At 46.0% G+C, this 17,759-nt stretch overlaps 1 protein-coding gene and 1 long non-coding RNA gene across 3 annotated transcripts in view; one reads left to right on the top strand and one right to left on the bottom strand.

Annotated features, from left to right (window-relative positions):
* LOC136373457 (ceramide transfer protein-like) overlaps positions 1-17,759 on the top strand; it is a 193,344-nt gene that overhangs the window by 43,707 nt on the left and 131,878 nt on the right. The window lies entirely within an intron of this gene.
* Positions 1-17,759, bottom strand: part of LOC136373473 (uncharacterized) — a 166,354-nt gene that overhangs the window by 84,716 nt on the left and 63,879 nt on the right. The window lies entirely within an intron of this gene.

Genomic DNA, 17,759 nt, shown 5'->3' with positions numbered 1-17,759 from the left:
CTTGGGCCCTGTCAAAAGCTAATTTGGTGTTGCTACTCTGAGGAACTGATTCTTTAATACTTCTTATCATTAGGTTTCTATAATCTTCCATATTTCTCCTCCCTTCTCCTCTGTTTGGGTCCCACCCTGGGTCAGCTATTGGCAACTTCTGGTCACCGGGGGGGCCCATTCGGTTTTTTCTTTCCCAGATGCGCATTCCTGCTGCCTTAACCAGCCAAACCTCGTCTGGATTGAAGAGTATATTTAAGATGGAGTTTAGTTCTCCCCATGTATAAATATTTGGGCCCAAAAACTGGTCAATCTGGTTGGCAATTCCCACTGGGTTTTCAACTAGATTCCCCAGTTCTTTCTTAAAATTTCTGACTTCTGACGCTGTTAAAGGTGCATTGACAAATCCTATTCCTCCAACTGCCCCACCCAATGGGACCTCCCTTAGGGGAAAGAGTTTGGTTTTTGACCTGGTGTTACTGTAAGGTCTTTCTGGGGTTTTTGTTGCCTGGCAGGATGCATTGTTAGTTGCCAGACCTAGCTCCCAGCTGTGAGGGGGTGCAGGGATTGTGGATGGTGAAGGAGAGGAGGTTAGACCAGTGTTAGGGAATGGCAGAGGGTAAGAAGGGTTATAAGCTGGAGGGGGGCAAGTTGGGGAAAGAACAAGGATTACAGTTTGGGAAGGTGGGATATGATTTTCAGATGAGGTTGGAGGATTAGTAGGGATAGTTTGTAGTACTTTGGGATAAACTGTAGGAGGAGGCAAATGTTCTAAGGGGTCCCAGTTATGGCTAGCTTCTTCTTGGTTCTCTTGCTTTTCATTCCTTTGTTTCCCTTGCTGTAACTTAGATATTTTTGCTATTTCATTTTTGACTACTTGGTTTCTTGCCAACAGACAGCATAGAGTATTTGTTCGGTACTTGAATCCCCTCGAGATTTCAGGTATTGAGTTAAGTGTGAACACATCCAGGGGTCTCTAGTTCCACACCATGGCCATTTTTCAGGTAAATCTAGCTTAGGCCAAGCCTCTATGCAATAATGGATCATCTTGATTCTGTCCAAGCTTTTAGTGGCTTCATCAAACTCCCATACTAACATTTGTCCTAGTGGACGTCTGGTGGAATATTTTTTATCTTTTTCTCTCTTTTCTTTTCAACTGGCTCCACTCTACGTATGGACGCCCCCATTTTCACTGGGTCTCAAATAAAACTACGCTGCTCCTACTCTGACAGAAACTTACTTCAGGGCAACACAAAGCAAAATTATCTGACCTTGTTTTAACTAAACTTCTTTAAGGTGCCCCTACACACACACAAGTTTAAAGGGGGGCAACTCAAATTTTAACTTTCACTCACTCTTTGAACACTCGTAAGTAGCCCCAGGGATCCTTTCTTAGGGTTTGGGCACTACCCCTGCCAGTGCTCGGAATGCCCCCACAGGTAGCCTGGTGACCCGCCCTTTTGGTCTCAGCCACTACCCCTTTGCCAGCACTCCTTTTCTCTCCTGTACGTCAGGTAATCCCCGTAAGTGGCCGGTCAACCAGGGCCCAGGGTTCCAGCCACCACCTACTGCCAGGATTTGGACATACAGCATGCAATGTACTCACTCACCCTACCTAAAAGTCTCTCGCACTTTGGGACTCCCCTAACTCTTATTCCCTCTGCACCCGGACAGCGTACCTCTTCCCTGGCACCCCTGACCAGTTCTACCTCTCCGTACCTGGACAGTGTACTTCTTCTTTGGGTACCCCCGACCAATACGACACCCCTCGAACCCAGAAAGCGTACCCAAGATACCCCCTGACTAATGCAGACTCTTTTATCCCAGCACCCTGACAGCTACCCCAGCCAGTCTCCAAAGCACCCCAAAAGCAGCCTATTTTTGCTACCCAGCCGGTACTCAGACACTCTGGGCCGTAGCCTCAGCCAGTACTCTTATCCCAGCACCCCGACAGCTTACCCCAGCCAGTCTCAAAGCACCCCGAAAGTAGCCTATCTTTGCTACCCCAGCCAGTACTCAGACGCTCTGGGTCGTAGCCTCAGCCAGCGCTCTCTTCCTCTCCCCCACACCCCAGTAGTTACCCCAGCCAGTGCGGTGCGTGCCTCACATGATCGAGCCCTTTTGCACGTCTGAAATTGGCCGAAGCCTTTTTTGCCACCCACTTCTTTGACGTGCTATTCACTCTTTAAATTTTTTTGCAGGTCTGGAGGGGGGCTCTCTGCCCCTGGAGACGCCTCAGTCACTCTCAGTTCACTCGCTTCCTGCTTTTCCCGGCCGGCCCCCTCGCGGGGGTGCGGAAACACGGTACTCAGCAGTCCAAACTCGCTTGGGGGTCCGAGGTGCCGGTCCCCCTCTCATTCACTCCACACTCGCTCGTCTCCACTCTCGCCACTGGTTGTTCTTACCGATGCTCCTCAGTGGCGTCCCACGAGGCTGGCGAGCGTCGTCCTCTGGTCCGGGATGTCCAGCTGTCCAGGAGGTCTGAGGTTGGGCTGTGCCTTCCGTCCAGGTCCTCTTCTGGGCATGGCTTAGATCCCAGCGAGCCCCCAAATTGTTACAAATGGGCCAGGAGATCTGCTCCTTGAAAAGCCTCTATTAGTCAGCTCTTTTAAGGGGGAACTTGAGGGGTCGCCTGCGCCGTCGCCGCTCCTGTCGTTGTTCTCGATCCTGTTGCAGTTCTCGTTACGGCAATCGCTGAGGAGGTGTTCAGACGAATCTGCTGCTCTCGTCACAGAGTCGGGAGTTCTTGCCTCGCGGGAATCCCCAGGAGCTCAACTGGGCTCGTGTGGTCCTAGGGGTGTCACTTCTTCCTAGGTCTCTTTGTGGTCCTGCGAGGCGGGCAGAAGCAGAATTCAGTCCTTAGGTAGTGAGGGTCTTCTTGGTGTTGTAGTGTCTCCCTTTTATCTGGATTTTGTGCTGGGTCGCGGCTTTTGGGTCCGTTTGCCGGCAACTGCACTTCGGTTTTGGAGCGGTGCACCATGGAAGTCTTTGGATTTTCTATTAGGCGGGGCCAGCAGTCGAGGAGTCGGCGGGAATGGAGACAGCCTTAGCCCGACGGAAGGGGAGGGAACCCGGGGTTTTAGAGGGGGTATACAACTTGGAATAAGATTTTTGAGGGTACAAACTTTGGTACAAACAGCTTAACAGACAGGTTACAACTGGCATAACATTTGAAACAGTACACCTTTTTTAACAAATGACAGACTGTGTACGTTTTATTCATTTCAATTAGGATCTGTATGTGCCCCCTCGCCAGCCAATTGGTCAATAGTTAAGGCAGCCAGGGCTTGGGTTGCATGCCCTGCATATGTTAAAATTAAGTTTTCCAGTCTTTTTTTCCATTTGTGCATGAATATATCATAGTGTTTGGGGTGAGCAAAAGGTTTTCCAAGAATTTAACATCATGAGGAGTCATCAGGTGGGTAGTGAAGGTTGCTCTTAGTAAATTACTGAAGTAAGGGGATCCCAAACCATATTCTGTCGCTGTATGGCGCAGTTCCTTAATTTCTGAGTGGCCTAAGGGCTCCCATCGTGGGTTCCCCCCCCTCGGGCCGAGTTGCACAGGGGCTACAAAGATTTCGCCGCAGTTTCAAAGTCTCTGTCCTTAAGGGCTTTCTTTTTTATCCGTAACCAATTTTTATGCATATTTGGAGGGGAATAGGTCCAGGTCTTTTTCAGGGCTGGGGTCGAAAGACTCTCTGTCGCTACTAGAGTCAATGTCCGCATTAATCAATTAACGTTTGGCTGCTCTGGGGTCACTGGTGGGATAGTGGCAAGGCTACAGGTGGCGTCTGTGCTCTCTTTCCTTGCTTTCGTCGGGGAGGGGGTGCGGACGGGAGAGAGAGAGTGTGACTGGGCCGATCAGGGTTTAACACGGCTGCAGGGACCATCTCTGTGGTTGCCTCACAGGTTACCTCGCTTCCCCCTCTTTTTTAGGTCATGTCCATGACCACCCTCCAAGCAGGGAGTAGGCGAAGCTCTGGCTCATGGCCAGGCAGGTCGTAGAGCTTTTATACGACTTTGTCCCAGTAGCAGAGAGTAAAAATAGAAAGAAGCAGTGGTATCGGGAAATATGCATGACACCCATCGTAGAAGTGACTTAAGTCTTTTTAGGGATGGGGGATCCATGCTTGCTTAGGAGGCGTAGAGTGGTTTCATAGACGTCTCTTTCGGTGGATATTCCCTGTCCCATATCTTTAGTTCCCCTGGCTCACCTGTCATGTCGCAGTGTACAGGGATTGTGGGCCCAGATGCGGTTCTTTCACCATTACGATCAGTTCCAGGGGCGTCGCCGATTGCCATCAGATAGCGGTTCTTCTCCAGGCACACGGAACACCAATTATCGGTGATTGATGGAGAGACGGGAAGACTGATTCATGATCAGAATTCTATTTTACTCAGGTTTTCCAAGTCTTATATACCATTTCAGTAAGGTTAATAATTTCTACTACAATAATTAGGTTAAAAGATCATAGAAGCAACTTATGCATTTTACAACATCTTTATCGTAGGGGGCTGATTGAATCTTTTCCCTTAAGCAGGTTTAATCCTGTCTTGTCATAAGCTCAAAGTTCTGTTTGTCCTTGCCATGGCATCCTAGTCACCAGACTAGTTATGCTAATTAAGTCTGTCTTACTCTGGATCTTGTGTATTCCCACAGTAAGTCTCCAGACACAGGTATGCTCTGGCAGTCCTACTTTTGCTCCTGTTCTGGTTACAAAGGCTGAGTGGTGGTTAGGTCATTTCTCTTATTGCTGGGCCTCATTTTCTCAGAGGTAATTGATGTCTGATCAAATGAATGGATGACTACTTTGAAACTGTTGATGATAAAACACAGGCATACCTTCTCTTTAAGTTAATCAATTTTAGGCTTTGCTGTTGTACACTCAATTTGGATTAAATTTGATGATCTTTTTTTCATATTTTTAATGTAAATATTGTCTTATTCAAAATGATTTGTTGTCCAAATTTCTAATCTATATATTGCATTATTTGAACATTCTCAAGGCATTAAATTCCTCTTCTTTTTGTTTTTTAAAAATGTGATGCATTTCTTTTGTTAGAAGTATGAACGGAATGTCAAAACAAATTAATACATGTAGTGAAACCAGAAACCTACAGCAATCAGGAATAATTGAGATACAACAATTAGGAATATCTCAGATAACAGACATAATTAATAACTCATGTGAAATTAGGTAATTAGCAATCTCTGAAATACTGTACCATCATCCCAGAGTCTGAAACAGCTGCCAAACCTCAATTTAGTGGGGACTTGGATAATTATTCTGGGATAAATTCCCAAGTTCACTTTAAAAACAGGTTCAGCTGTCATATCAATAGGGTCAAATTGCTAAGTCAAAGCAACTTGAATATTGTTTTGATGCAGAAAACAACTGGGTCTGTTGTCAAATTTCTCATCCAGGTAGAGCCAGGGCCTGGCCACATCCCCAAGCTCTAATTGGGGGAGAATTCCCTAGACATATTTTAAAACAAGGCTCTTAAGCATAACAGTTATGAATAAAAGTCTTGGGGTGAAAGGCTAATTGAACTATCTAATAGCTGGTCTCCTCTGAAATTCCCTCAGGATAGAGATGCTTCAGACACAGCAAACTGTTGGAGTGCTCTGTAATAAGAACTGGAGCTGCATCTGATTACTAAGAGTAAGGTCACAATAACATCAGTTTAGAGGAGGCTTCTGATGAAGCTTAGATATAGTTTCTTGGAACTCTGAAAAATACTTAACTATCATGAGACATCAGTGGGGTCAAACTATAGAGTTAGTGCAGGACCAGCCAGAGAGGTAATCTAGACAAAGGAGACACAAAAGCAGTTAGAAAACAAATAGAAGGATCCTGAAAACTGTAACAGCTATAGCTAGACTTTATCTGCACAGATGATTTGGCTTAACAGATACCAGTTCGACCAGCCTAGCTCAAAGAAAACAAGTCCCTGGACATGACCATGATAGGTCAAATTGAAACCCAGAGGACCTCAGTCAAACCCTTTGAAGCACAGATACACCCATATTGTTGGCAGTGAGCTAGGCGGAGTTAAGACCCTTGACCAACATGTCTGTAAGTGTGGGTAATTTTAAAGCCTTATAAAAGGAGCTGCCGAGCAGTAAATGGAGCTGTTGCTGCATGCTCTCAAGGTGGTATAATGTCCACATCGTTGTCTCCAACTCCACAGCAACATCTGGTGATGTCCTGACATGATAGCAACAAGAGGTCGCAGTACTGTGAGGAGACAGGGGGATGCAGGATAGTGCTGCAGAGCAGCGGGATTGCTGCAGACAGCCAGTGAGGGTGCGGAAACCTGTGGGCAAAAAATGTGTGGGTAGCAGAGAGCTGCAGGCAGGAAAGAAAAACTGTGGGCACCAAGTGCTGTGGGCAGTGAAGAGAGCTGCAGGCAGCAAAAAGTGTGGCAAGCAATGGCAGGGAACGCTGTGTGGTCTAGACCCCCCTTTGTGGATTGGAAACGCTGTCAGGAACATAGGACCGCAGTCTTTGACACTGGAGGATGCCCTCTTGCAGGTATGGACACTCGTTTTAAAAAATAATGGGAAAAGTATAATAAATAGGCTTTACTAGCCATAATAACATGGTGTGAGAGCCACAGGCTGGACATTTTGGAAGGAGCCACCCTAGATGTAAAACTGTGGGAATGGGCTGGCCGACATATCCTTTCAGCAGCTTCGACAAGCAATGAGACTGCCATTAATGTTATAAAACTCTGGAGGCTTGTCATGACTTATTAGAACAGTTGAAGAAAGAGCCAGGAGGTGAAGACGGCAACGGGATTGCCGCTGGCGCTGCCCGCTGAGGTGAGCACTGAAAGCGTGGTGCGGGGAGAGGTGGCGAGGGGCGCAGGCGCCGTGCAAGCAGGAGAGGAGGATGGGTGAAGAAGTCACAGCATGCCACAAAACCACCCGGGATTGCACTGCCGCCCTCTGCAGGGATGTCACCCCAGCAGAGCATCTCCCAGGACCCTGCCACCGTCCCAGGCAGGGACGTGCTGCCTGTGGAACATGCTGCAGCCGAACTGTGCCTGCTGTTCTGCCCATACCCCTGAAATTGTGACCAGCTGATTTGCCGCTCCATGTTCTGCTGCTCTGTGTCCTGCTGGACAAGCAGAAACCCCTGAGACTGCCCCCAGTCACTGTGAGACCATGCCCAGCATCTACGACATGTCTGGCTGCCGCAAAGGCCATGCCTGCTGCTCCGTGCTTTGCTGTGCCATACCCTGCCATGTCTACCAGGATCCCTGAGACCTCACCTGGGCCATTCTGAGGGCAGCCCCTAGCTCCTGCCAGGCACTCAGCTATTGTCACAGTCTAGCTGCTTTTGCAGTGGAGCTGTGCCATCCCCCTGGTGACAAGCGGGCATTCTGTTACCATGCCTAGCTTTATGGGCTGTGCGGTTCCCATGGCGACAGAGCGCCCTACAATGCCAACACGCTGCCTGCACGGCCACTGGATCAGTGCGTGCTAGGACCACACGCCCCCCTGATACCACACATGTGCCAGGACCGCCTCCTCCTGAGACTGAATGGGCCAGCTCCAAGACCACGCCTCTGTGGGGCCTGCCTGCATCTCCGATCCAATCTCCATGGGGTGTGGCTGCATCTCCAATCCAGCTTTTGTGGGGTGTAGCTCTACCTCCAACCCAGCCTCTGTGAGTGGGTCCAGGAAATGCATCACCAGGAGTTCTGGAGACACAATACCCAGAACTAACAGTGGACCTGGGGGGCCCCGGAATCACCGCTGCTGCGAGTGCACCCCCATTACCAGAGCTGGAGCTGTCCCTGAAATATATACCAGCAAGGGATGCGAGGGAGACCAGCAGAGACAGCTAGAGCATTTGTCCCCCTGTAAAACACTGCTATATCGCCTCTATCGTTGCACTGCTGACAGCCCTGCTGATCCCGTGTGCATCTGGCAAAAGGTAAAACAGGCAGCTATTGCGAGTGGGGACTATGAAGGGGCAGGACTCATTGATGTATCCATGTTGGAGGGCTGGGAGCCTGAGGACAGGACAGTTGCCATTTATCCAGTAATAAGAGGCAACAGAACTACTGGCAAGTATACCTCCTTCAAGTGGCCAGTTCTTTCTGAACTGTGTCAGCTAGTGGCCAAGCATGATTTGGGTTCTACTGCTTTGCCTAATATGCTACGATTCCTAACCGCCAAGGAGGTAACTCCTTTTGATATAAAGCAGCTTGCCAAATTAATGTTTACAACAGTCCAATATATGGTGTTTGAAACTGTGGAAGAGCAGTGCTGAAAAACAGGAGTTAAAAAATTTAAAGGTTCCACGAGAAAATCCACGTTATGAGGCAAGGGTCCCTCAACTTCTGGGAATACCAGCAGTGGGGGATCCCTGACTCCAGGCTAGATTGCATCCCTTAATACTGGCACAGATGAAAGAATTTGGATTGTAGTCATTGTTTAAGGTAAGTAACATGGCAAACCCGACCCAACAAGATTCCAAAATCAGACAAGGAGTCAAAGAAACATATCTACAGTTTATAGAAGGATTACAAGATGCTATGGAAAAACAAATTGTTAATGTTGAGGCCAGAAATCATCTAATTTTACAATTGGCAAAGGACAATGCCAATGAGGACTGCTGAAAGGTCATAGAACTGCTATCTAATGAAAATCTATCACTAAATGAATTGATAAATGCCTGTGCTAAGGTTGGATCTAATTCTCATAACATGACCATGCTAGCAGATTCCATAGCAGCTGCTGTAAAGGTAACATCTCAATGATACAAGTGTGGACAACAAGGCCACCTGAGAGCAAACTGTCCTCACAAGCCTACTCTTATGAGGACATGTCAAGGACAAAGGAATATGATCATTAATTGCAATCGATGTGGGAAACCTGGTCACATGGCCAGGCAGTGCAAATATAAAGTCTATCCTAATAACCAGTCTTTTAAAGAATCCTTTAAGAACCAGGGAAACGGATGACCCAACACAAGGGAGAGACGCGTGAAGACACAAAGTATCTCCTCACCTTCCTGTGCAAGCTTATGTGACCGGCTCACAGGAAGGACTCTAATGGATGTTTCCACCTCCATCTCAGTAACTATTACCACCTTAAAGGTACATAAAGTCCCTCTTGGGGCACAGGGGCCTATCGGGAGAGGACTGAGTGCACTGGTAATTGGAAGATCTAGTGCCACTTTGCAAGGCATCTATGTGCACCCTGGTGTTATAGATGCAGACTTTACCGGACAAATGCACGTGATGGTTTCCACCCCTACTCCACCCATGACTATCCCTTAAAAAAACAGAAATGCCCAGCTTATCCCTTTTAAGTCTTGTGCCTCAAATGCAGATCCCAGAGTGTGAGGAGACCAAGGCTTCATGCTGCCAGGTGAACCTCAAGTATTTTGGACTCAGGTTTTTAGTGATCAGAGGCCCAATATGGTGTGTACTGTCACGATGCCTCAAGCAAAGCCTTTGCAGATAAAGGTCAGTAGGATGACTGACACAGGGGCAGACCTCACGATCATTTCTGTCCACACTTGACCTCCATTGTGGCCCACTGAGCCTGTGGGATCCACTGTTGCTGGCCTCGGAGGGACCACACAGCTGTTTGAGCAGCAAACCTGTTCTGGTAAAAAAAACTGAGGGACAAACAGCTATCATTCGACCTTCCATCACTGCAGCACCACTTAACCTGTGGAGGAGGGATGTTTTATCTGCTTGGGGAGTCAGGGTGAGGACAGATTTTTAATGGGGCCACTGTTTAAAGGGGCGTGAAATGTCCCACACTACCCCTAAAATGGCTTACCACTCAGCCAGTGTAGGTACCACAATGGCCCTTCAAGAAAGAGAAGTTACATGCCCTTAGATCTTTGGTGTGGGAACAACTGACTCAAGGGCACATAGAACCGTCCACAACCTGTTGGAACACTCCAGTGTTTGTTATAAAAAGAAGTCTGGGAAATGGAGGTTGCTCCATGACATGAGAAAAATCAGTTCAGCTGTGGAGAGCATGGGCACCCTCCAGCCTTGTATGCTATCTCCCACAATTATTCCTGCCAACTGGGATATTCTAGTTGTCGACTTGAAAGATTCTTTCTTTACTATTCCATTGCATCAAGATGATACCCCAAAGTTTGTTTTTACTGTGCCTTCTATTAATAACACACCAGTGGAGCGTTATTAGTGGAAAGTACTTCCTCAAGGTATGAAAAACAGCCCTACAATTTTTCAGTGGTATGTTGCTCAGGCACTCTCATCAGTGAGAGAACAATTTCCAGGGGCATACTGTTACCACTACATGGATGACTCTTTGATAGCAACCCAAACAAAAAAGGAACTCACAGATTCGACCAAGCCGTGCTGGTTTTGCAAAGAAGTTATTTTTTCAAGAAAGTTAGAGCAAAACCAATCAGTGACTAGGTTTGAATATTGACATCTGGTAAAACCACTAGGAAAGTGACACGCCTCTGTGAACAGACAGAGTTAAAATCAGAGGAATCCTGGGAAAACTCTCTTTTCTTCCAGCTTGGGAACAGGTAACAGGAGCTAGCAGGGCTGGCCCCACTCTGCTGTGTTGCCCCTGGGCCTTGCACAGCCTAGCCGGGCCCTCCCACTGCAGCAGTCCCATCTGGATCAGGCCTGGTGGTTTCCAGGCAGGAGGAGGGGAAGAGAGTATGCTCTGTCTCAGCTTGATCAGGCCCGAGAGGCTGCTAACATTCTGCCAGTAAGCCGGCATCCCCATCGCGGCTCGGGAGGCCTAGCCAGGCTGGGCAGCCCCTGCTGGGAGCCAGGCCTCCTCCTCCTGCCCCAGTGGGGCTTTCTGAAGAATCCTCCACTATAGACAGCTCTGGCCACTGCTGCCAAGTCATCCAGCCAAGGGGAGAGGGGCCCAGCCATGTGGAGTGGACCTGCAGCTGGAGTTGGGTGTGGCTGGGGCCCCCGGGATCCTGGCGCAGTCCAGTGCGGCCTGAATGTGCCACCTTCAGCCACTGCCCGGAAGACTCATGCTTTCTGCAGGCTGTTGATTCTTTCCTTGACAGATGAAACTTGCAAAGCACTAATCTTTCTCTGAATGGGAGAAAAGACAGAATGAAGACACATAGAGACAATATGAAGATATCAAAGTCAGTAAAGAAAGAGTTACCTCTTAGGTGGAAGAGGATGAGAAGATGCCTTGGTTTTAGGCTGAAAGTCTTTTGTGAGCTATGGTAATAGACTGGAATATGCTAGAATATCCCTTTAAGTCGTGGAAATATGTATTGGGGAGATAAGAGTATTCAGATTGCAGATATAAGCAAAGGCATTTGTAATGGACTAAGTAAATATTGAAGTAGCTGTGATCTTATGAGAAGCTTGAACAGAGAAAGATGAGATGAAGATCTGTCCTTAGAAAGAGAAAAGATCTCTCTTCCTAGAGATGAAAAAAACCTTTGCTTTTGGAACTGTTCATCTTTAAAATGATACCCCATGAGTTTGATGGCCCATATGCTGCTGCAGGAAAGGCTGCGTAATATGGGAAGGTCTTCACAAATGCAGATTCCCAGGGGGCTGCTTTTGTGAGAGTTAAAAGGCCACAAGAGAACTGTTCTTTCTTGTGGGAAGTTTCCATGGCAGACCAAAAGAGACTTCTCTCTCTAAATGAACTGATGAAAGAGCATTTTATAAGTGGTAAACTGACCTAGAGTTCCAAGTTTTGTTTTTATATGTTGTCTGTGAGAAAGAAAAGAAGCTGTTGTCGGGGAGAGGAAGTGTTTTGAAGGTTTAATTCCGATTCTTATTAATTTTTTCTCTTTTGTAGTTTTTTAATAAACCTGTCTTTATACCTTTTAAGTTTTGAGCCTTTGCTTTTGTTCTAATCCTATCTCACAGCAGAAAAAGAGTAAGTAGTGTGCACTCAAACCACTACACATAATTAAGGAAACAGAAATTGTCAAACTTGAAACCACTACACAAGCCTGTTGCAAGCATTAAAAACATTTGGGCTGGAAGTAGCACCAGAAAAGGTACAGCAGCAACCACCTTGGAAGTACCTTGGACTCAAAATTATGGGTCAGACCATACAGCCCCAGACAATTCAATTCTCGACAAAAATTCAAAATTTAAATCATGCTCATAAACTTTTGGGTACCATCAACTGGCTCAGACCCTTTCTAGGGTTGACCACTCCACAATTAGTACCCTTATTTCACCTTCTAAAGGGTGATTCTGATCTAACTTCTCTCAGAAAGTTAACCCTGGAGGCAAAGGCTGCTCTTGAGATAGTAGAGCAAGCCATTACAAACAGACAGATCCACCAAATATGCCTAGAAGTGTGTATTACTGTGTTTATTTTCATTGTTGATTTCCATCCTACTGTGATTATTGGACAGTGAGATACTCAGTAGTCTGACCCTTTGCATGTTTTAGAATGGATGTTCCTACCTCACTAACCTTGACAAACAGCCCCTACCATTTTTGAGTTAATTGCCCAGTTAATAATGAAATGTCGTCAAAGGTCTTTACAAATGGTTGCAAAAGATCCCTCAAAAATCATTATACCTGTGATGCAAGAAGAATTTTAGTGGTGTTATGCCAACAGCACTGCTTTGCAAAGTGCCTTACAAAATTTCTCAGGGCAAATTTGCTATCATTTACTGAGTCATACATAACTGCAAATGAGTAAACCCACTGCCCTATCCCTAAATCCCCTGAACAATTGCACACCCTTAAAAGGCATTACTGTGTTTACTGATGGTTCTGGGAAAATGAGAAAGGCAGTTGTGACATGGAAGGAAGAAAGCGAATGGCAAACATTGGAAGGTTATGAGAATGTGTCACTTTGGTGGAGTTATGTGCTGTAGCATTGGCTTTTCAGCATTTTCTCCATACTCCTTTAAATATTGTCATTGACTCTGCCTATGTTGCTGACATAACACAGAGATTAGACTGAGCTCTGTTGAAAGAAATTGACAATGCACAATTATTTGGCCTACTAAAAACTTTGTGGCACACCATCCAAACAAGAAATTACCTGTACTACATTCTCCACATTAGAAGCCATACAAATCTCCTATGTTTTACTACAGAGGGCAATGCATGAGCATGTCACCTAGCTAGCCCTGCCTGAACAGCACCACAGTCAGACATGCTGTCACAAGCAAAAGCCTCATGGGACTCTTTTCATTCAAGGTGTTTGAACTCTGCAGAAGCAATTTCTGCTTTCAAACACAGAGGCTTGTAACATAGTCAATACTTGTGCTGACTGCCAAGGTCACACTGAACCACCACAGATAGGAGTTAAACCCTGTGGCTTAAAAGCTTTACAAATCTGTCAGACTGATGTCACCCATATTCCCGAATTCGGACAATTAAAATATGGGCATGTATCAATTGATAGTTTTTCCTCTGCCATATGAGCATCAGTCCACTCAGAAGAAAAAGGCCAGGATGCCATCACACATTGACAATTAGCCTTTGCTGCTTTGAGTATCCCTCATAACATCAAAAGAGATAATGGACCTGCATATACATCACAAAAAACTAGACAATTTCTACAGCTCTGGAGTGTGTCACACCAAACTGGTATACCCCATTTAGCAACTGGACAGGCCATTTTTGAACCCGCACATGGCACTTGAAAACACATCTTAGATAAACAAAAGGGGGGAATGTGTAGTGAAACCCCATAGAGCAGAGTAGCGAAAGCTGTCTACTCCTTAACAGTACCAGAACAATCCCAAAACCCAGTAATTCTAAATCATTTCCTATCACTGCAGTCATCTGGAAATGTCAAGTCACCTAAACCTAAGGTAATGGTAAAAGATAGTATCATGAACAAATGGGAAGGTCTGTGGGACCTCATTACATGGGGGCGTGGGTATGCCTGTGTTTCCATGGACACTGGAACACAATGGATACCTGCCAAGAGTGCTGCTCTATGCCTTGCTTGGGACCACAGACAACCTATTCCTGATGAAGCTCCAGCAGACATTGTGGAGCAGTGAGTTAAATGACTTGTGCAATTTATACATAGTGGTCTGGGACCTTTTTGAGATGATAATTTTTTTAAGGACAAAACCTAAACTGGAGAAGTTGCTTTCCCTGTTATTCAATTTTCCCATGATTGTAAAGTTGAAATGTTTCTTGTTCATAGAGTTCCATTGTAAGTTTGTAACTTCCAAGTAATAAGCCTGTGGTGCGCCAATTTGAAAGCCTGTATTGTTGGTAATCCTGCCTGACAGCTCCTGGGAATGGATATAACATTTTCAATGATATGTGAGATGCATCACTGGCTGGGAGAAGCTGGGCTTGTCGAGGTATGTAGAATCATATGTGTCATCATGCTGTCCTGTCATCTTATTTGCAAAGGGCCCTTGCAGGTAAAATAACAGAGAACACTTTGCATTTTTTTATTTAACTGAGAAGGGAGAACTGTGACAGATATAGCTGGACTATATCTGCACAGATGATTTGGCTTAACAGATACCAGCTCGACCAGCCTAGCTTGAAGTAAACAAGTCCCTGGACATGACAATGATAGGTCAGATTCAAACACAGACAGAGGACCTCAGCCAACCCCTTTGAAGCACAGATACACCCATATAATTGGCCAGTGAGCCAGGCGGAGTTAAGACCCTTGACCAATCATGTCCGTAAGCACTGGAAATTTGAAAGCTCTATAAAAGGAGCTGCCAGAGAATAAATGGAGCTGTTGCTGCATGATCTCAGTGTTAATGTCACCTCCCTGTCTCTGACTCCATGGCAACATTCAGGAGTAGAAGCCTTTTTAACTCTGGAGTTTGAATCCAGGGTCCCTTACCAGTGACCTTGACTGCAGTGAAGATAGTCATCAGGACTTAGATCAACAGTCCTCTCCACTTAGCTTACAAGAAGTCACTATCCTACCATTTAACATGGATCCAGTAACCAGGCTGGAACAGATGAGCAGGTGTGTCCAGTCCTGTCAGCCTGGATAACAAGACTAATCTCTGGAGCTTCTGCAAAGTGGAACTTAAAGCAATTAAATACCTTTTCAATTCAATTTCCCCGCTCATATGGATTTTTTCTGGGATATGTGGAATCCGATAAGGCCTGCCACACAATATTTCATGAGGACTTATGTTGTCTCTCCACCTTGGTTGTATGTGGATTCTCAGTAAGGCTATAGGCAAGGCCTGAACCCATGTCATGGATTTTCTTGACAGATCTTACTAATCTGGGTTTGGAGGGTTCCATTCATGCATTCAACTTTGCCACTTGCTTGTGCCCTGTAGGGTGTGTGCAGGTCCCAAGCAATTCCTAGAACCCAGCTAACTTCTCTGAATACTGGTACAACAAAGTGTGGCTCCCTGTCTGATGACAACACAAACAGAACCCAAAACCTTGGAATTATATGATTGAGCAAAACTTTTACCACTTCCTTGGCTGTGTTAGTGGAACAGGGGTAAGCTTCAGGCCATCCACTGAATGTGTCAACCCAACATCACATACCTGTATCCTTCTTTGAGTAGCATCTCAGCAAAATCTATTTGCCAATAATCTCCAGGGAGATCCCCTGCCGTTGTTATTCCTAACACAACTCTTTTGCTCATGTCAGGGTATCTTCTACTGCAGACTTCACATTTTCTTGTTAAAGATTGTACAATATCAGTGTGGTGGTTTAGCATGAATGTGAAAAGTTTTTTCCTAAGGAAGTTCTAGCATGGATTGTGATTGACAGCTTGGCTGACAAATGGGAGTGTTTCTATGTCTCTGGAAACACAGTCTTAAATCACAAGTTCCAGGACTTGTTCCCTTTCCTTTTCTGGTCGGCAGAAAGGTAACACCTCGTGAGTCGGGGTTCGGGCTGGGCCCCCCAGGGCCAGGCCTGCCGGGCCTTGGGGGGGGAGTGGGGTGGGGGGGTGGGGGGCCTGCCTGTGGGACAGCGGCCAGGGCTAGCCGTGTCCCCTCTGTCCCCTCCCGGCTCCTTCGATGGGGAGAGGAGGAGGAGGACTGCAGACCAGCAGTCTGGCCCTGTGCCAGGACCACGATGGCTGTGCTCTGGGCCTTGGTTGCCAGAGCCGCTGGTCCAAAAGAGGAGAGACTTTTTAAGAACTTTTCTCTGGAGCTCCAGGGAGCTGATCCAAGTTTGAGGTCTAACCAGGGATGGAGGAGGTTTCGTCCATCAGCGTTCCTGAGCATGTGCTCTCTCTCTCCCCTTTCCTCCCCCACCATCACCTGTGGCCTTGAAGCTCCGGGAGTCCACTGTAGAGAAAAAAAAAACTCTGGGCAAAGACATTAACCCTTTTCCCTCCTCCATGGAAGACAGTGATTTGAAATGTAGAGAGACAGCATTGAGACAAAGTCAGTGAAAGAACTGAGGAAGACTATTGGAAGATGGGATGGAGGAAGTGGACATTTTTGACCGGACTTCTCTAGATGTGAATTATGGGGAAATGGACTGTTTTTGTAATATCCTAATGCTGCTTGGGGGAATGCAAGTTCTAGCCAAAGGGTTGTGTGTATTGATATACATGGGTTTTAATTAAGAATTTTGATTAGAATATGTCCCTGGCTCCTGGGAAAGAACAAGGAGGTCTCTTATTTCTTTTGAGATAGAGACACATTTAAAGATGGAAGAGAATCCCTGTTTTGTACTAGAAAAGCATTCTTAAAACGATACCCCAAACCTCTGGAAGCCCATAAACAGCTTGTAAAACTGTTATATGGGTGAGACTGCACAGAATCTGCAAAAATTCCGGGTGGTTGCAGATCTGTGGCCTTGAAAAGCCACCAGACCTTTTTCTTGTGGCGTGTTCTCTATAATCCTAGAGAGACTCCTCTCCCAAGATGATGTAGGATCGTGTTTATATGGTGGTGACTGACTGAAAATCATAGTTTTCTCTCTGTGGTGAGTGGGAAAGTGAACAGTTTGGGGGAGGGGGAGGGGGAGGGAAGGTGTTTGCATGTCTCATTGTTTGGGTTTTTTTTCTCTTTTTCTTTAGTGTATATTAATAAAATCTATCTGTTTTTACTTTTAAGTTGTGCCTGTTTTGCCTTTTTCTCCCAAAGTCCTATCTCCCAGTTGATAAATGAAATTTGGCCAATGTGAAACCACGACAATCAGTCATCTCTCTTCCCATTACTACCTTCCTTAGATGTTTCAAAACATTTTTCTGTTCCCCAGTGGGTACTCTCATGCTCTCACTGTGCTATTTCCCGAAGGAGAAGGGATGGGACTACAACCTGTCCCACTGGGATAACAGCCCACATGCTTTCTTTCATTTCAGCCTTAAGGAACCTAATTAATTTGTGGTCTTCCTTATCATAATTTGGGGTAAACCCTGACAGATCTATTCCTTTTTGTGGTAACAATTCAAGAATGCTTTTTTCTGTAACACTTTTTTTCTGTTTCATCAACAAAGCAATTTCACAGTTCTGGAGTTGTTTTCTCTTTTCGATGACCTCTGCAATGCATAATAGCTACCTCTGTAGGCTTCCAAATACTCTGCAGGAGTGTGAGGATCTGTTCAGCATGCTTGATTTAATTTCCTTGAGCAGTCAGCAGCCTTTTTTCCTTCCAGATGACTCCATGGGCATGGACAACACTAAGGGCATACTTAGAGTCAGTCCATATATTAATCTTCTTTCCTTCCCTCACTTCTAAAACTCTTGTCAATGCAATGAGTTCAGCTTTCAGTGATGATAGATGTTATGGCAAGGCCTTTGGTGCAATTAACTTGTCCCTGGTTGTCACTGCCCAACATGTCATTCACTTACCATCTCTTGTGAAGCTGCTTCCATCTGTATAC

This window comes from Sylvia atricapilla, chromosome W (assembly GCF_009819655.1).
Source record: "Sylvia atricapilla isolate bSylAtr1 chromosome W, bSylAtr1.pri, whole genome shotgun sequence".
Taxonomy (NCBI): Eukaryota; Metazoa; Chordata; class Aves; order Passeriformes; family Sylviidae; genus Sylvia; species Sylvia atricapilla.
Note: the sequence above shows the minus strand (reverse complement) of the source record. Positions and strands in the feature narration are given on the sequence as shown.